The 19,341-nt window shown below is 36.7% G+C and overlaps 1 protein-coding gene across 2 annotated transcripts in view; it reads right to left on the reverse strand.

Moving 5' to 3' along the window:
- Window positions 1-18,899, reverse strand: part of LOC105256499 (semaphorin-5A) — a 96,747-nt gene extending 77,848 nt beyond the window's left edge. Inside the window, exon 1 of one of the 2 annotated variants that reach the window (XM_011266447.3) lies at window positions 18,536-18,899. The gene's annotated coding sequence lies outside the window, so the exon portion shown is untranslated. Of the gene's footprint in view, window positions 1-3,929; window positions 4,117-18,535 lie in introns of those variants that run through there. The other variant, XM_025406368.1, reaches the window with a different exon arrangement.
- Window positions 18,900-19,341: the final 442 nt, after the last annotated feature.

The following is a 19,341-nucleotide window of genomic DNA, read 5'->3' on the forward strand; positions in this document are numbered from 1 at the left end:
GCGGTTACTAAAACGCTTCCTACTTACGTGATAGTCTCCGGTATATCTCGCGGTAAAAAGCTTATTATTGTCGTAATGACTGCGTGCTACCATATAACGAGTCAACGGATTATTACATGTTTAATATCCGATTACTGAGAAACGATCAATGTCGAGCTTTATCCGCGTCTGCATCGCCTAACTCGTGCGTCTGGTGTGAGAAAAATTTCTCCTATCGAGTAAAATATTTATAAGGATGACGTTAAAGTTAGATAAGCTCTTAAACTTCTCGCGGGATCGAGTATATGCGAGAAAAGTTTTCGCGGAAGAGTCTCAGGTAACGAGGGAAAATGCAAAGAGAATGTTTGTAATTTGTCCCGAGTAAACAAACGCGGAAGAAGAGACTCATCCCCAAACTTCCGCCCTTGTATTAGCGTCGAAAAACTTTCTTGCGGAGAAAATGGCGAGAGAAAATGGTGAACGGTATTTATGGTAGCGAAATCCTTCGGGTAACGAAAGGTGATAAGAATGATTACAGTCGGGTAGAGTATAAAGTGAAGGGGAACAGGATGAGAAATTCGCTTCCGATGAAAAGGGGTCGGTTCCGAAGAGGGTGGGAGGGAGCGGGGGCGGGGGGGGGGAAGAGAGCGGTAGGAAGCTCACGTGTTCGCGCCGCGCATTTCGCGCGTTTAATTACTATTATTAATTTGCGTGCGGCTTAGGGATAAAGCGCGTGTAATCGCGGATGTCTAATGACGGACTCGCAATTTACCGCCTCGTGGCGCACCTGCGACCACAGACATCGCGGATATTAAAATAACTCCTGCCGGCGGGTTTGCGAGAGGGGAGGATCGCACATATATGTATACTCAAGACCACCACGGATCGTTAAGAGACACGCGGGTGTCCGGTCAAAGTCGCGGGATACCATAAAAAAAAGAAAAAGAAACGTCAAAATTCGCGCTCAAGTAGTCAGCTGATCGGAAAAACAGGTGGTTCGGGAATCGCCTCGTTTGCTCCTTCTGTTCTCTTCCCTCCTTTACCGATAATAGGCTATCTCCCGGCTTGACCTCAGCCTCGGAATCTTGCGGCGATTATTGCGGGGTCGAAGCTTCGAGCTCGAGTAAAATCGCGCGGAGAAGGAAGATCGATGGTCCGGCGAGATTCGCAATTTATGAATTTCGCGCGTACTTTGACTTGCAAGTTTGACGTGAGATAACGTCGACATTCCGCGGAAATGGCGTAGTTTGTCTAGTCTAGCAAGTTAGTTTATTCAACGAGATCGGTATTCGACACACGTATGGAAGCTCCACGCGATTTCGAGTTAAGTTTCTCCCGAGTTATACGTTACAAGGGACGGGAATACACGTTCTCTTAATTTACGAACGTAGCTGCTTCGTCGATGTTGTGTGCTGGTGATGGAAGTTGTAAAATCTTTTGAAACATTTGCGCAATCTCGTAAAGTACGGTTACATTATGCCGGAACAGTAATAACTTTAAATATCTCTACATAACTTTACGTGTACATTACTCTGAGTATTAATTATGGCAATCTTTATGCCTTGTAGCGCAAAGTTACTTCCGACTGGCAAACTGGTAATGTACTCTTCGTAAATTCCAAAATATGTATCAAAATGAAAGAGATAATCGAATTTGAAGCCATACTTATTGGTAAGTTTCACTAATCGAAGAAAAAAAGACGGGATAAGACGAGTCGAGATTTCTTTACTGTCTCAGATCATGCTAATTTAACATACATTTCGCTCATGCAAATCCTTTTATCGATAACCGCATATCCGATCTGATATATAACTCTCCTTTGCGTATAAATCCCATCAATATCGAGTAGACTCTTCTACAAGAGTGGACGACAAATAGGAAAAAAAAGAAGGATTCCTGATTTATAGCGGTAATAACTCGGGTGTGCGAGTCACGAGTTGCGGACATCTGTTCGGATTCTATCTCTAAATTCTCGACACGGGCGATCTTGGTGACAACCGCGGTAATGAGCACGCGATGTTATACACGCAGATAAAATGGGCCGAAAAATTTCGCGAGCGTGTGTTCTCGTTATCTTAGAAATGATATTAATGGAGAAAAACACATATTAATAAAAAGAATTTCCGTTGAATTAGAAAAAATTAATATCTTTATGCGACGCGAAACATGATTCTAGCTTTAAGCAAATTTTATTTTGATAAAAATTTTATCGTGGGTTTAATATTTTTTTGAAGCATTTAATTTTAAAAAACTGACGAAAGAAATCTCGAACTTTTCCTTAAAAGTGTGCCATGCTGTTTCTGTTAAGAGACTAAATTTTTCACATTATGAAAATTTGCGTTGAATTAGAGACAATTAAAAATTAATATCTTTATGCGACGCGAAACATGATTCTAGCTTTAAGCAAATTTTATTTTAATAATAATTTTATTGTGGGTTTAATTTTTTTTGAAGTATTTAATTTTAAAAAATTGAACGAAATATCGAACTTTTCCTTAAAAATGTGCCATGCTGTTTTTGATACGAGACTAAATTTTTCACATGAAAATTTGCGTTGAATTAGAGACGATTAAAAATTAATATCTTTATGCGACGCGAAATATGATTCTATCTTTAAGCAAATTTTATTTTGATAAAAATTTTCGTGGGTTTCATTTATTTTTTAAGTATTTAATTTTAAAAAACTGACGAAAGAAATATCGAACTTTTCTTTAAAAGTGTGCCATGCTGTTTCTGATGGGAGACTAACTCGTTTGTATTCACATTATGAAAATTATTTGCTATCTCCCTCTTTTGTGGATCTCGATCCTGTTTCGCGAATTTCTCTTTCTCTTCCGATCCTCTCGACCGCTTAATCTATCGAGGTCTTCTTGATGGCGAGGTGCGATGATTCATTCGCATGCAAGCAATCATGGAGGGGGGATCATAGATGAGTGGTGTGTGTCTGCTGCCACACTTTTGTCGTAAATAAATCACGATCTCTCCGTTAACGTCGCGGATCTCGACATATGGCCGAGATTGTTTGTGTTAATTAATAACACCATGTATTGCGTGCGTACGTGTATGTCCGCGAAATTGCGCATGATTTTGCCTCGTCATTTTTTTTCGACCTGCTATCGCTGATAAAACTCGATCTACTCGATTTGCTACGAAAAAGCGATTATTCGGAACATTTTAAAATTGTATATTTGTCTATATTTTATTCCCAAATTATAACACATCTCAATTATTACACATATAACATATATCAATTTATTATATTAGAAAATATCTGTTATTCCAAGAGAGCAACATGACGATGAAAATAAAATTATTACATTGTCGACTGTTAAGACTAGTAAGTAAATTATTTTTCGATGCTTGTACATTAAATTCTGTTGCGTAAAATAATGAACGAATGTGTAACGTGCAATCAATTAGCGCTAGATACGTAATGATATGCTTGTTTAAGATGAAGCCGGATTATCCAAACACCGGATACGTCACATCAACCGAACACAGTTTATTTTACCATCGTTTATTGCGCATGCAGAGTGCATACAGAGTACTTTACGATAAACACAAAACGGACACTTAACAGCTAAGCTTTACGCGGGCGATATAATGGAGAAACGTTAGTTCCGTAGTGTCGAAAACTTACTCGAGGGTTGATAGATTTTAAACACGATACACCATTTTCCGAGAGTACCAAAAATAGCGCAAGAAACAATAATGGTGATGAACTTTCTGACAGCAAATGTCAAACAATTTAGATAGAAAATTAATCCTCAGAAGATGACGCTGTCAATAAATGTCAGACGTGACGATTCATAAATAAATATAGAGATCTCACGTCAGCAAATACAACTTTGCATTGTGGTAAAATGCTTTGGTGCGATTGCAAAAATTCCCTAAATTTTAAAAAATATTATTATGTATTGCTTATCAATTTAATTGATTTGATTACGTACAAATGGACTGCATCGTGCGATTTTCTCCGGGTTAAGCGACACTTAATTCACTGCGCGAAGTATTTCCGCTAATTCCGATCAGATTTCTCGAATAACTCGCGTAGCTCTCCCAGACAAAGTGTCTCCCGACTAACTATCGTTTACGGCGAGCACATTGCAAATATACTATCGATATCGGCACTCCAAGTATCCAAAAAAAAAAAAAAAAAAAAAAAAAAAAGTAAGTACATACGGTGGCAATCACGCGGCATCGATAGCGTTAATCTCGTCTATTTTTGTACAACGGAGGGGAATTTACCAGAAGCGATACACACATCCCACACCCCTGATACCATTGCTGCTACGTTGCCGCGTACAAATACTTCCGTTGTGTACACGATGACATATGTGCCGCTCGCCGAACATATGTACGGCATATGCACAAGGTCGACTTGACCGAAGAGCGCGAAATCCAGATAACAAAAGCGGCGTCAAGCGGTCTCGCTCGTGCCTACGTCACGCATCGGATTCCTCGCCTCCGACGAAACGGTACGAATCTTCTCTTCTTCCTCCTTCTCCTCTCTCTCTCTCTCTAGATCTCTTGTGCAGAGTACAACGAGAACGCATATCGCAAAAAGTCGATCTCTCACCGCAGCCGCGACGAGGAGCGGGAAATGATGCGTTCTCGCCTGTGAAACGTCGGCGAACGGATGGGGAACTTCACGGTAAATCGCGATGATATTTCACGACGCGAGATACAAATCAGAAAGGCGTGGAAAATCGTTAACGCACACTTTCCAACAATATAACGAATCGATCGAAGCACGCAAATATATTCGCCATCGACCAGACGGCGCGCAACGTCGATAATTCCTTTCTTTACGCTGCATCGACGTTATAATCGCCGATGTAAATGATTAAAAGTACGAATGAGTTTGTATGAATGATTCAATTGAGATGTAACGCGCGATAAGATGTTCAATGACAATTTGGATATGCAAATAAGCGATTATCTTTCACTTTAATCGGTCACTTTAATCATATCTCGCTTTAATCGATAATGTGAGAGACTTTAACAGCTGAAAGTTGTCAGAAGTATCGGTATATTTTGTTTTCAATTTTTATCTGTATATTAGGAGTTCGCGGAAACTGAGGGTGCTCGTTCAAGTGTGCCTTTCTAGGAATTAGAGACTCCACGAGGATTACGAGTTCTCGGAAGATCCGGGATCAATAAGACGCGAGATTATCCTTCATGAGTCGAGTGAATGAACAAGTGTCGAATCAATGAATCTCTCAAGCTTTTTCTATCGAATCGCGAAAGTAAAATTATGATTATTGATCGATCGAAGATTAATCAATGTATGTTACTATAATTCATTAATATATTTATGTATAACTGTGATGATCGATTGATATATCGAACATTAATTAATATATATTGACATATGTACGCTAAAGAGCCTCTTTGCTATTTCTATTAAATAGCAATTTTAATATTTAGTATTTATTAATTAAATTTTATACATGTAATAAATTGCGATATTAAAAACGAATTTTGGATTATAAATTGATTATCTGAGAAAGTAGAAATAATAAAACGCGAAGAAAAATTAAAAATATAATATGTATATAATTTGACGTAAAATTATAAAAATACATCCTTCTTGCCTCCTTCCACCTGTTCCTTCGCGCGCAAAGTTTTAATTTGATATGATGCAAGACCTAATTACGTTATTGAATTAATAATGTAATAATAACAGCAAGTAGGCGAAGAGAATAAAAATGACATGATTGATGACGACATACGCTATACTTCTGGAGAGTTGAAACGAATAATGACTTTTCTCTTTGTGAAAAAGAACAAGACACGTCGTCGAGCAAGTGTATCTTCCGTTATTCGATACATCGCGAAATGGCAAAATAATCGTGTTACGTGATCCGCGTGAGTCGGCTGAAAATGATCGATGGATCGGTGACAAGAGGTCAGCGATATGTAATTTCAGCGCGAAACAAAATGACGCGATACAGTGCAATTACGGCGTAAGACAATTGCCATTTACATTTTTGCTCGCGTTTGCTTGTCGCGCTTACTTGAATGCGTCATCATTATTGCATTGTCGAGATGATCGCTTATCACTATCAATATTTTTTTTTCATATCGATATTTTTTATATTGAACTTTACACAATCTTAAACTCTCTAGTGATTATCGCGAGTTCTTCGACATACACGAGGACGAATTGATAAGATTGCGAAATTTTTTCAAAGGTCGTTTTACCTGCCTTGTTTGTAAGATATATAGTGATTTAAAGATATCTCTTTATCTTAAATCAATTATATCTCTTTTATCTTAAATTAATTATCTCTATTAATAAATTAATAATATCTATTAAATTTCTTAATGAAATTTACAGTAAAATTGCTAATTAAAACAGCTTTTCGTTTCGGAAGGAAATGTTTTTTTTTTTAATTTTAAATATGTAGATTTCCGGTTGTCGGTTGAATAAATTTGAAAAATGCGCGTAGAAACTTCTGAATTTTTTCTCTACGACATGCAAGCTCCATGCAGAATTTTGCAAGAATCTTTGCCTATCGTTCGAGCAGAGCTTGAACAAGAGGCGTTAAACATTCTCCAAAGTATAGGGAGGAGAAAGAACACGTGGCAAAATGTACACGTTTCTATGCACGGTTTATGTACGCTAGCATATAAAGGGCATATTCATGCGATCGTTCTCCCCGTAAAGCGTAATAAGCTAACCACTGTTTCCCGTGCTAAGCCCGTGGATCGCATAACCGAGAGAGGAAGAGAGAGTAGGGAAAAACCGAATGTGCCAACAAATTAGGATCTCGCCTGCGTTTCCTGTCAGCAAGTTCGTGTTAGACGTAACGCGGTATTTCCACTGAAAAACATCCGTAAAGATTAGCTAACATTGAAGAGGCTTGACTGTGGCGAGATCAAATCAGAATCTGTTCGAGTTAACGAGCTAAAGAGATAATTGCTCCTTATGGCTATGCAACTGTAACGTAATGTAAGCTCCGGGATGGAAAGTCGAGAATAAGAATAAATCGATCACGATGAAGCATATATAAAATATTCAACGAATTGTGTTTCTCACGAGGAAAACACAATTCTCATTTCGAGTATTTACTCTGAAATACTAAGCGTCGATAAATCAAAACGACAAGGATCGAAAGTTCACTTACGTCGATAGGTGTTATCAAGAGACTCATTTATCTCGCAGCATTATCTTATGTAACTAAAAGAATATTTATAAAAAATGCCTCCCTTTTTTCTGTAAACAGATAGTTCCGTTAAAAGTACACGAGATATGATGATTTTTTCCGACGTGAGCTACATTTATTATTGTTACGAAAAGGAGAAGAGTGGCGATTAATTAAAAAATCGCGAAATCGATACCACGAGAATCATTATCGTTAAAACCATATACACAATAAAAAATTGTGCGTCCATATATTAAAATTTTCTTGTATTACTACGTTTTGATTAGTACTTTAATGTAAAATTAACATACAACCTATATGTTATTATTTTTATAACGTTTTCACGTGTTACATTTATGTCAATTTCATAACAGGTCATAACTTAACACTTTGTATATGTCTCTTAAAAATGGAATATTATTTTAAGTATTTTTAACATAATCATTTTAAACAATCAACATGTCTCAAAGTTAGTTTAACATTATAAGAAAAGTTAAAGTAAATCTTCAAATAATCTTGAACTTTGACATACAAAAATAATTAAATTTATTAAAATCAAATGTTTCTATTATAAATAATTTAAGTTAAAATAATTACTATTACATGTTAAATATCCTTAACATTTCTTACGAGTTATTGTAACTATTTTTTGTAATTTTTAATTAATTTATATGTTATTTTTACATTACACTTAAAATCACAATAACAAAAATAAATGTAAAATATTGTGTCAATTATTTAATATTTTTAGTTTGTCAATAAGTGTTTGACATACGACGAATGAGCTATTTTAAAATTTACAATGGACTTTCTGGGACACGTGAAAAATGTTATAATTAACATTTTATTTTTTACTGTGTACTAACGATTTTGTCGCGTTCACAAGAAAGGATCGCCGAGATCGCAATACGTGCAGCCAAGGTGGCTGCCTTGCCGCGGGCGAGAAAGTATCGTGGTGCACATATAGTAAGTGTAGTGCGTTACAAGTATAGGATACGAGAGCGTTACATACACATACATATATACGAACCGTTTATTTTAATCCTCGCCCCCTTTAACCCCTTCGTTACAGAGCCATTAAATGTGTCTTCGCTCGATGTATCATTTATTTCGAAAATAAAATATTGTGCTTTCACCGACTTGAGATACGTTGGCTCGGTCTCGACTTAACAATATCGAAAATTGATAGCTCTGATAAAGAGTTAAGGAATAAATAAAAATTTCATATCGACATTTAATTCCGCGATAAAGATAAAATAATGTAATGTTACACGTGATGTATGTAATGGCGTTGAACATTTATTTAGAATTTTACGCGCGCTGATAACATTCAATAGATTTTCGCGTGCAAAATTTCACGTGTGTACACGTGTTAACATCCTCGCACAGATACTTTAACGATCAAGCAAATGGCGAATATGATAATCTGTAATGTGAACGTGTCTCGTAGACTTTCGCATCGTTTCGTGTCATGCATAAACACCTAATGTCACACACAATGAGCAATATATCTTCCCTCGAATCGGGCGAAGAAGTCGATAGCGAATGAACGAAAAATTTCTCCGTGCGAACGCGAACTTAAACTTTCTAATTTACGAACTAAACAATAAAATGACCTAGGATGAATCCGAGTATACATATGTATCTTTGTACTTAGATTTTCCCTCCGTTATACATGTTTTTATGCATAAAACATGAAAAAGAGAGAGATTTTATCATAATTATATTGTAGCTATAATATTCTATTATTATTTTTGTGTGTGGAAAAAATTTTTGTTCACAACTCAATTTTCATTGTTGTAATTATCGTGTGTGCAATTTTCTTCATATTATTCGTATATTATTTTAATGAGTTTATATTTGCATATATTATACAAGTATACAAATTTTATATGTTATTGTGTAACTTTATAAACTTGTTTTATCATTTCAAGTAATCATTTTAAATTATAAGTTATAGTACATAATTATTTATCGAAGATTTATATATTTTAGAGAGAAAAATACCTATATATATTTTTTTTTTATCAATTTCAAATAAATGCGTTCCACCAATTTATTTTGCTTATTTTGATAAACTGTTCCACTCAATAATAATCTCCGAAAGAAGCTTCTGTTAGCCGATAATTCTGCCGCGTTATTCCCATATAGCAACGCGCACACGTATGCAAGTGCGTCGGTATGCGTGCCGAAGAGGTAGTAGGCCAGCACCATATACGGATCCTTCGTTCGGCTCATGATGAGGAGAGGTTGCTCTGACCATTGCTCGGGCCCAAAAGAGAGAAACGCGAGGACCGGTACGGGTCGTGATGTCCCATATGCGAGCGACGGTCAGTTTGCAGAGAACAACCTTCCTTGGAAATCGGTCTATGAGACTTACCAATTTTTTGTTGCCTAATTGAATGTAACACGTCAAAAATTCTCGCCATATTAATATCGTGTCAAACTAAATATAAGAGAAAAAGATAGAGAGGGAAAATATAATTTCCTAGATATAATAATAATTGAGAGAAAGGAGCAATTGGCATTTAAAGAGACATATCTCTTAAAATATCTCTTATCACTGATAAGAAAAATCATGGAAGAGATTGTCGTTATCGATTTGATATCGCGCTTACAAATGAATTAGGAAATCGTTACATCCCAGACATTCTACTATCGTATTAGTCAAAACAAATAGGGATCAGTCGAAAATGACGCACAGTACTAATTCCAAAGAGGCGAGGTCGAAGACTATTTCGGGGAGGGAGGAAGAAGAGAAAAAGCAAAGGAAATGCTTTGGCAGATGTAAGAGAAAAAAAAATAAAAGATTTCTTATTTCATTTTCGCTCCTTATTATCGGCGCGTGCGTGCTCAGCCAGATGCGAACCACGTGTACGGTTTCCCCATCTCTACCCCGCGTGCTCTTCCTTTTCTTCTTCTCTCGAGTCTCGTAGGTCCCTCGTTCGACCTTGGAAAATTTAAATCACGGACTCACTCGCACATATGTATACAGGCGAGGCAATGGGCGTGTTTGGGCGAGTGTGGGTGAATTCGGAAACTGGTTTTTCTGGCCCTTCTTAGCACGCGCGAAATCGAAAAAGATGAGCCAGAACCGAGACGTCATTACGAACGCTCTATAGCAGCGATTGATACGACGAAGTGCTTGCATAAGATAAAATTCTTTGAAAAATATTTATATAAAAATGTTTCTGCGATAATTATCTCAACGTACTCCTAGAAACCAAACAATTCCCTTATCTAGCTATTTGCTATTCTAGATCCAAATACAGGTTTACTTTAGATATAGCACATGGTTTTTTTACCACGAAAACTAAAATAAGTTTAAACGTAAATGAAAGTGAAAACAATATTTTTTTTCCTTTTTCTTAAATGAAACGTCGCGTGAATCCTAAATATATTCCATTAGACATTAGACGTACGAAAAATAAAGTGAGACGATGCAAAACATTTACAATCATAAGTCGTATTTTACTGACACACGACATCTCTCAGCTTTATACGTAAGACAATATTCGCGCGTGCCAAACCTGTACGAAATTTAAGATACCGTGATGTTAAACGCGGGGGAGGGGGAGGGGTGGCATGAGACGAGCTGGAAAAAAGTCTCAAACCCGTATGCGAGTTATCGGAGCCGCGACAAACGAGCATTCTGCAAAGAGTCGAGTTTCGCGTGACCAGGGGAAACGATTTACGAGCGTTCGGACGGAGGCGTGACCGAACAACGACGATTTCAGCGCGTAAATACGCCGCGGTCGTTCGCGCTCGAAAATCCGATAATAGATTCCGCTACGCGCTCGTGCGCGAACAAAACATCAATGGAAGATCGTTTCTAGTCGGCACATGATGGGCGTAGAGCTCGAGCAGAGTTGAACTCCAGAGATACGCCACTGCCTATTAGACAGTGCGACAAGGATAGAACAGCCCTTGAAGAAGCCAGATGTACACTTGGAGAAAATTGTATTTCTAGAGCTGCTGCAAATGTGCGCCGACATTGCCTATAGTAAAAACTTATCGATCACTGATGTTCAAAATATATAGTACGTACTGTGAGCACAAATGTTTCTCTAACAATAATAATAAGACAAAATAAAACGTCTCACGGACAGGTCCGGATACTGACGAGTCGTTTCAACGATTTTGAAAAACGGAGAATGCTACAACGGTTCCGAATCTTAACGGAAACTTTTATATCGGTACCTTTTACCTTGGCAAACAATCGGTTATGGTTTTCGGTTTACTATTGTAAAATTACAATGAAGCCAGCGTCTTTTCAATCCTCACAATTCGGGTATTACTAAATAACTCTAACGTGTAAGTATACTTTTTTTCTTTTTTTTCTCTCTTAAACATCACACGTTGCGAAAATATTAAGATTCGAAATTTTTTTTTAAGGCCAATAAATCATTTTGTCAAAGTCATTTTAATGAATCTTAAATTTAATTTCTTTTTCTCTCTTTCTCTTTTTTATCTATCATTCTAAACTTTTCTGGATAAGACGCGTTAGTAAATATAGTCAAGAAAAAATGTGATTGTTATTTATATCTCTTTGATTTAAAAAGTCAAATTTCTCACTCTTAATATATGTCTTTCACTTCTTTTGAGAAAAATGAAAGAGAAAAAACTTTCGTTCTACGAGAATTAACGATTGTCAGGATTCTCGTGCTTCAATGAAATTGTACGTCGATGAAAACGAAAACAAGTCACAAAGAAAAGAGCGGTTAGATATACAAAGTTAAGCAAAATTATGGTGATTAACCGGACTAACCTTTGCCTAAGGAATGTCACAAGATGAAGATTTTTTATTATTTTTTTTATTTTTCTTATTTTTGGCGAGTTTCTCGTTAGACGCACCTGTCTAATTCTATCCACAACTTTCGAAAGGATGCGCCAGCGTTTTACGATTTCCCCCTCGTTAGGAACCACGCGGCGAAGGTGGCTTAAGCGCGGCTTTTTTAAAATTTCGATCTGCGTCCGAGACAGACTCCTCGACAATGGTTGACCGCGGGGGTTCCCGAACATCGAGGATCTCACGTTCGAGCTTTCGTTCGGAATAAAAAAAAACAGTCTTCGCTAAAGCCTGGATATCGTCTTAAGACACCGCAGTGGCGTAGACGCTGCAACAATGGTCACAAATACTAAATCACGTGGCGGGAGCGAGTCGATTTCGATCAACGTTTACGTCGGGGGCCTCGGGGTCTCCCGAAGAATAGAATAATATATTTTTACGATGATTTTTATGTTAACTCTTTACGATATAGCTGATAGAAATTTAAAAAGTATGAACAGTAAGATATACAACATGAAAGTTTATAAGGAAATGTCAGTAAACTTTCTAGCATTTATAAATGTGATATAAATTCGTTATGTATCTCGAAAACAGTAGATGATATATCGTTATAAATTTGCTCTTTAATCACACGAAGATCGCTGTCGAGTCTTGTCCTAAAATGTCGATACCCATAAAGAAGTGTGTTGTGTAATTTCTCAATTTTTCAAACTTCTTAAAATCGAGGGCGAAATAATTACGTTCAACGTGACTCGTAATTATCGCGTGTAATTTAATGAGGCGTCAATTTTACGAATATGTTTTTTTTCCAACGCTGAATATATTAGCGTCCCCGTGGTCAGCGAAATTATCGTCGAGAGCGTGAGCTTCGTACGGCTTTAAATTTACATGACACCACGGTATTCGAGACCCAGCGCGTTCTCAAATATAAGAGATTCGACGTCATTCTGGAGGAATATAATACCCGTCACGACACACCGGCTTCCCTTTGATCGTCTCGAATTCATCGTACCGTCAGCGTGAACACCCGCCTAATCTAGGCGGGATAGAGATAAAGTTCTACGCAACAGAACGCGACAGAAGAACTTCGGCTCTGGGGATTTCGAGAAACCAGATATTTCCCTCGGCCTCGAGAAATGCGAGGATGGATTGTAATTACGGCATGATCCGCACGGGATTAAAACGCGGGGGTGTATAAAATATCGAAGTCTCTTAATTGGGTGCAACTCAAATTTAGAAATTACGAGATTCAGAAGTGGGAAAACGTAATACAATTTTAAGGACTCTGTAATCGCGACGAGATTAACATGATTAAGTTTGAATCATCCCTGTGGATATATAATTAATTACAACTTTGCAGCAATATTGCTGCAATAGCAACACTAGTCTGTGCTGTATGAGGCTATTTCACCCGAATTATTATAAATATGTGTAAGATGAATAATCTAAAATATGAGGAATTTATAACTTATAATTTATAAGAATATTTATTTTTGTTTTAATAAGACCTAACCCTCTTCTCCGCGTAAATTGAGGTAGATAAGCACCCGATTAACCGAGATTAGAGAAGGGCAGGGCAGGGAAATGCTCGGAGACATTGTCCCCGCGGTGTTCTTAATACTTGTATAATCCTATTAGCATACTGAAGTGCTCCTATAATGTCTATCCACCGAAGATTAGGATCGGCACGAGTCATGAAGGAATTGGCCAGATTGTATGCAACGTGTTGGCGGTTATAAAACTCGAAGCGGTAAAAGAAGGTAAGGTAAGGTAAGGTGAGTAGATATAGGTAAGGACTCGTGGCGGATTTTAATTTATGTCGTGAGAACGGCATGTTGCGAAAGTCTTTCTTCGACATGGGGAGATAACTTTGGACACGCCTGGTCTCTTCTCCTCTCTCCTCTCGTCTCGTCGCTCTCTTACCGTTACTTTTTCCGCGATAAGTACACCGTCCGATTAGCTCGCCTCGTCGTCGATAGAAATTTATGCACGCGCGATACCGTGCGGAGAAATTATCATCGCGTCGCATCCCTCGTCGTAAAATTACCTGCATTGGTATTAAATCGCCTCTTTCTCTCTATAAAATCCGAATAAGATTTATATAAATAAATATATCGGGTTTTTATTTATCTCTCACGCGTCGAATAAATATTTTATTTTTCAATCCTTCGATGGATAAATATTTCATTTTTCAATCTTTCGATGGAACCTATATCTCATTTTTTTTTCACTGGCTTCTAATGTAATATATATTTAATATATATTTAAGTGGGGTTGCTCGGGTTTATATGTTTCAATTTAATATTTTATGTATGTTGCAATAAGTCGCAAAAAATATTAAAAGATTATATACACAAGGCATTAGTTTTTCACAGATTCTAGAATTTTTGAGAATGCTTTACAAAAATTTATATAAAACTTATTTTACAAGAGAAAATACGCATTCATTATTAACGTATTAAAATTTACTGATATTTCTCAGGACTATCTTAAAAATCTTTCACGACTACCCTTCGTACGATATTAAATTCAAAACATATGTGACTGCTCCTTTCGGGAAGGATAAAAAGGATAATCTCCATAAACGCACACACATTGCGCGTGTCTTGATTTTCGTCTATTCAACGGTATAAACTATCCTTGGGTCTTCCGCGCTCGGATACAACGCAAGCAGAGATATAGCAGGCGCGTTAATAAACGGATGTGTAAAGCGAATGGTAAATTATGGCCTTTTTATCTCGCGCTGCCGCCATGCCGTTACGTGTACCCATCAGTCCGACAGGCCATTACATCTAGACAGCCGGGTAATGCTAAAGCAGCGCAACATGCAGACCGAGTGCGACACGACGTGCAACGTGTTTCGAGCACGCTGCACGCGAATTGTGCATGTATCTCGGCGCGGATTTCACGTTGGGTCGTTTCACATTGTATCTGGCCTCACGTATTCCGCGCGCGACGTCCGCGAGATACTCGTAAAGATTAACACGTAAATGTCTCGATTAACGCACAAACGTACGTAGATGGACTCTGGAAGCGAATTTCAATGTCACTGATTCCACCAGGCGATTGCATTTCTTACTTGTATCATTATCTATAGCAATCTTATAGTAATTTAAATTTTTTTAAATCTTAATTTAGAATTTTAACAATTTGAAATAATTAAATTGATTAACTAAGTCAATTTAATTATTTCAAATTGTTAAGATTCTAAATTGCAATAAATCATAATTATTATTTAGCTATAATTATTATTATTATTATAGTAATTTATTATTATTATAGTAATTTAAATTTTTTTTAATCTTAATTTAGAATTTTAATTTGAAATAATTAAATTGATTAACTAAGTCAATTTAATTATTTCAAATTGTTAAGATTCTAAATTGCGATAAATCATAATTATTATTTAGTTATAATTATTATTATTATTTATAGCTTATTTGTTATTTTTATTTGCAATAATTTGGAATATTAAGAATATGAAATAATCAAATTGGTATTTATACATAAAAGGGGCCTCCTCTCGTCCGATTTGCTTCATTTTTAAATATGTATAGGGGAGATCTTCCCCAGTAATTTCGTACGTATATATAAGGGTCGGACTTAAATAGTTTTGGAGATATAGACTGAAAAAGGATAAAAATAACAAATATACAAAAATACAAAAATAATTTTAATAAAATATATTTCTTCTTAAACATATATGATATGGTAAAATTATAATATTTGCATTTGCGACTTTCCACACGAATTTTTGTATTTATTATTTTTATCCCTTTTCAGCCTATATCTCCAAAGCTATTCGAGTCCGACCCTTATATATGTATACGAAATGATTCGGAAAGATCTCCCCTATATATAAATACATATTTAAAAATAAAGCAAATCGGAGAAGAGGCCCCTTTTATGCATAATTACCATTAAATTGATGAATCGATATCAATTTAATTATATAAATTGATTTTAATTAATCAATTTAAATGCTGCAAATTCTTAAGACTTCAAATCACTATAAATAATAATAACAGATAAACGAAGAGTATAATAATAATTATAAGTAATTTCTATAAATAATAACAAATAAGGGAGAAAGACAATCGCCTCTAATAAAATTTTTTTATATAAATCTTTAAAATATATATGACGTATAATTATACAACACGCATGCTTGAAACATTCTCGTGCCGTGAAAGATTGATAACTCGCATCTCGCGTTTCTCATCATATTTAACAGTTAGTAAAAGATTTGTTTATAGTATACTTTACGACTAAAACACAACCACCCCAAAGCTTACGTTTACGCGGCGCGCGTTTCGTAATCTGTGGCACCAATTAAACGCAATCCACGTCTGTTATTGTTATTCCACGACAAAGGATCGTATAGAGGGGGCCAGAGAAATCCAGACCTCTGGATCGTATAAACGGCACTCGACGTCTTTCTCCTTCTCTCTCCTTGCACGAAACGATGGGGACGCGCTTCGATAAATTATTCATGACCTCACGACAAGTCGCGCTGCGTCCGAGAGACTTTTATATAAATTTTTATAGGTCGTGCAGAAAACGAGGAGGTTACGTCTTCGACCACGACTTCCTCGTATCGATCGATCGATGCATTGTGTATACGTATAATTTGTTACTATCAATAATTAATGTAAAAAACAAAGCGAGTGTTCTCTCGGAATACTTGATTACAATATTATTTAATTCCAATAATATTTTTTTTTAAATCACGCTTTTAAATATATTAATAATAATAATTTCTATTCTAAGCACAGGAAGATAATTTTAACGTTATAGTTTTCAATGTATATACTGCTTGTAAAAGAAGATTATAAATATATTCTCTACAGTTTATGGAATAATAATCATATATCATGAACACAGAAAAAAAATGTAGTCTTCGAATTTAACGACAGATAAGATCGAAAATATATCGATGTATGTCAAGTATCTCCGGATCACATTTGCTTTGAAAATACAAGCGTCTCGATAAATATTCGGCAAGATTTAACAATAGCAAAGATATATGTAAGTCTCGTTAATTTCCGGATCGAATTTTAATCTTCTGTTGCTCGAGTAAATCTCAGGCTAGAATTATTAAAAAAAAAGAAGAAAAACACGATGACGTGCTATCATTATTCACATTCAGTTTTTCGATCGTCGAATAACACGATCCCGATGCTCGAGGGATAGCACGTTCTCTCGTATACCGTGTGACTCGAAAAAACAACTCGCGAATAATACGACCGCAACATTAAGTACACCTAACTATGCGTCAAAATTATTACCATCGTGCTAATCACCACGCCCTGCGAGGAAATATATATCGCTCCTCGAGGCTCTCGCATTGCTCTCGGGATTACGACCTCTGTCGTTGTTCGTGATTTGTACCGCTGCGAAGGCGGCCCGGCTTCGTTTGAAGCGAGAAAGAACGAGAGAAAGAGAAAGAAAGATGCACAATGAACTGGCAAGGCTCTCTAATACACTGCCATAAACAAAGTGACCGAAGGGAATCGGACTAACTGGATCATTAAATGTCAGTGTTCTTTTTTTTTCTCGCCCTCTTTTCGCTCGATATTGTATATCGAGAGCGTGCTCCGCGAGTATCGGACACCCGGTATACGACGGAATCTTGCGCGCGAACGATGACGCGAAGAATGTAAAAGCGCTAATGAAAGATATGATATATATATATATATATATATATATATATATATATATATATATGTATATGTGAAAATAGTGTATCTACCCTTCGTCCCGAATGTTTACTCAAGAACGACATTGACGAAAAAATACAAGCGTCTCGTGTTGAGCCGAATGTTACATTATTTTTTACTTTTTGACACTCGACTATTTATTCCCGCATGGCACATGATATATTTAAATCGTCTGTACGAAAATATCACAAACGCGTGTTATGGATATTAAATAACGTCGTAATATTATTACACAATAAAGCATTAATAATATCAAATAATGGTAATGTTGATTAATATTATTTATGTACCCGTAACGTTAAACAATATTGATAACACTGATTAATAAAAATAATATCAATGTGCGGTATAAAACGACGTCAATAATTATCGATCACTTCGCGCAATAATTTTAGAGGCCGTTAATAAAAAATCAACAACAAATATTTTATTACCAGTGGGAATAAATCAATGACGTCGTACATTCGATTTACGATGTAAATTTGATTCCCACTGCGACATTTACTACGAAAACTATCGTCTACGGATTGTGTAACATATTATCCGGAAAAAATGCTTATACGAGATACAGTAATAATTGCTATCGTAAAGTACTTGACTCTTATTTGAACGCAAAGAAAAAAAGGCTGCCGCGGCGACCTTCAGACCGCTCGATCAGGCGCGACGTCATAGCGCGGCTAAATTCGCGCGCTTTTTATCTCCCAAAAAAACGACGAATCACGGCACATGGTACACGTAATTAGGAAAACACGAATATATTTGATTAACAGAAGATTGCGATCGCACGAAAGGAGAAACCGGCGAGATAAATCCCGGTGTCGGGTATACACAATGGCCGCGCTAATGATCGGTCGCGTTGCCCGATCGATGCATTACACGTTAGTCGTTTTACTCACCGACTTGAAGAGAGAGAAAGCTCAATTAACAATCCTGTGGCTCCATAGCTACGCTGATCCTCGACGCGCAAGCGAGCCCCGTATCAAGCCCTGCGAACCGGTACTCGATGCACGAAGCATGAAAGTCGCGATACGATGTCACTGCTTCTTCGAAACGCGTCGGATATCCTTGTAGAAAATGTCCATCCGGCGATCCAACGCAATCACACTGACTGATTAATGAGAGCAGGCGCGACGGAAGGTTTCACTTGTGTACGAAACTCAACGCGACGCGCGTGAATCTCGTTTGTTTACGTACATACGCGAAAAAAAATAGCGAGACCGAATCTCCCATTCGGAGGTCTGAAAGCCGACTGAGAGCACGAGTCGCGTACGACGCGACTATTCCACGCGTCGCCTCGCGCGGTCTCTCTCCAACTAACATGGCGGAGTAGTAGAAGCCGGTTTAAGGTTCGCGCAGTCGCCGCTAGGTTGGCGCCAGTCGACGCGATGGCGTCGCAAAAAATGTAGTGTTCCTAATAACACGTTACATTTTTTTTAGATATATTCCAATGAGACGATTAATATAATGTAATTGTTACATTTATCGATTATTTGTACTTCTAGCAATTAAATAGATTTAAATTCAATTTTAGTTTAGCTAACAATTAAACAATTTGTGTGATACAATTTGTGTGTAATTTGAATTTGGGAAAATCATTTTATAATAAAAGATAAGAAGTATAAAATATAAAGGAAATACACTCTAATCCGAAACCGCACGAATTTAAAAACAATAATTACATAAGTAATTACGTATAAAATTT

Source organism: Camponotus floridanus, unplaced genomic scaffold (assembly GCF_003227725.1).
Source record: "Camponotus floridanus strain SB8 unplaced genomic scaffold, Cflo_v7.5 scaffold1, whole genome shotgun sequence".
In the NCBI taxonomy this organism is placed as follows: Eukaryota; Metazoa; Arthropoda; class Insecta; order Hymenoptera; family Formicidae; genus Camponotus; species Camponotus floridanus.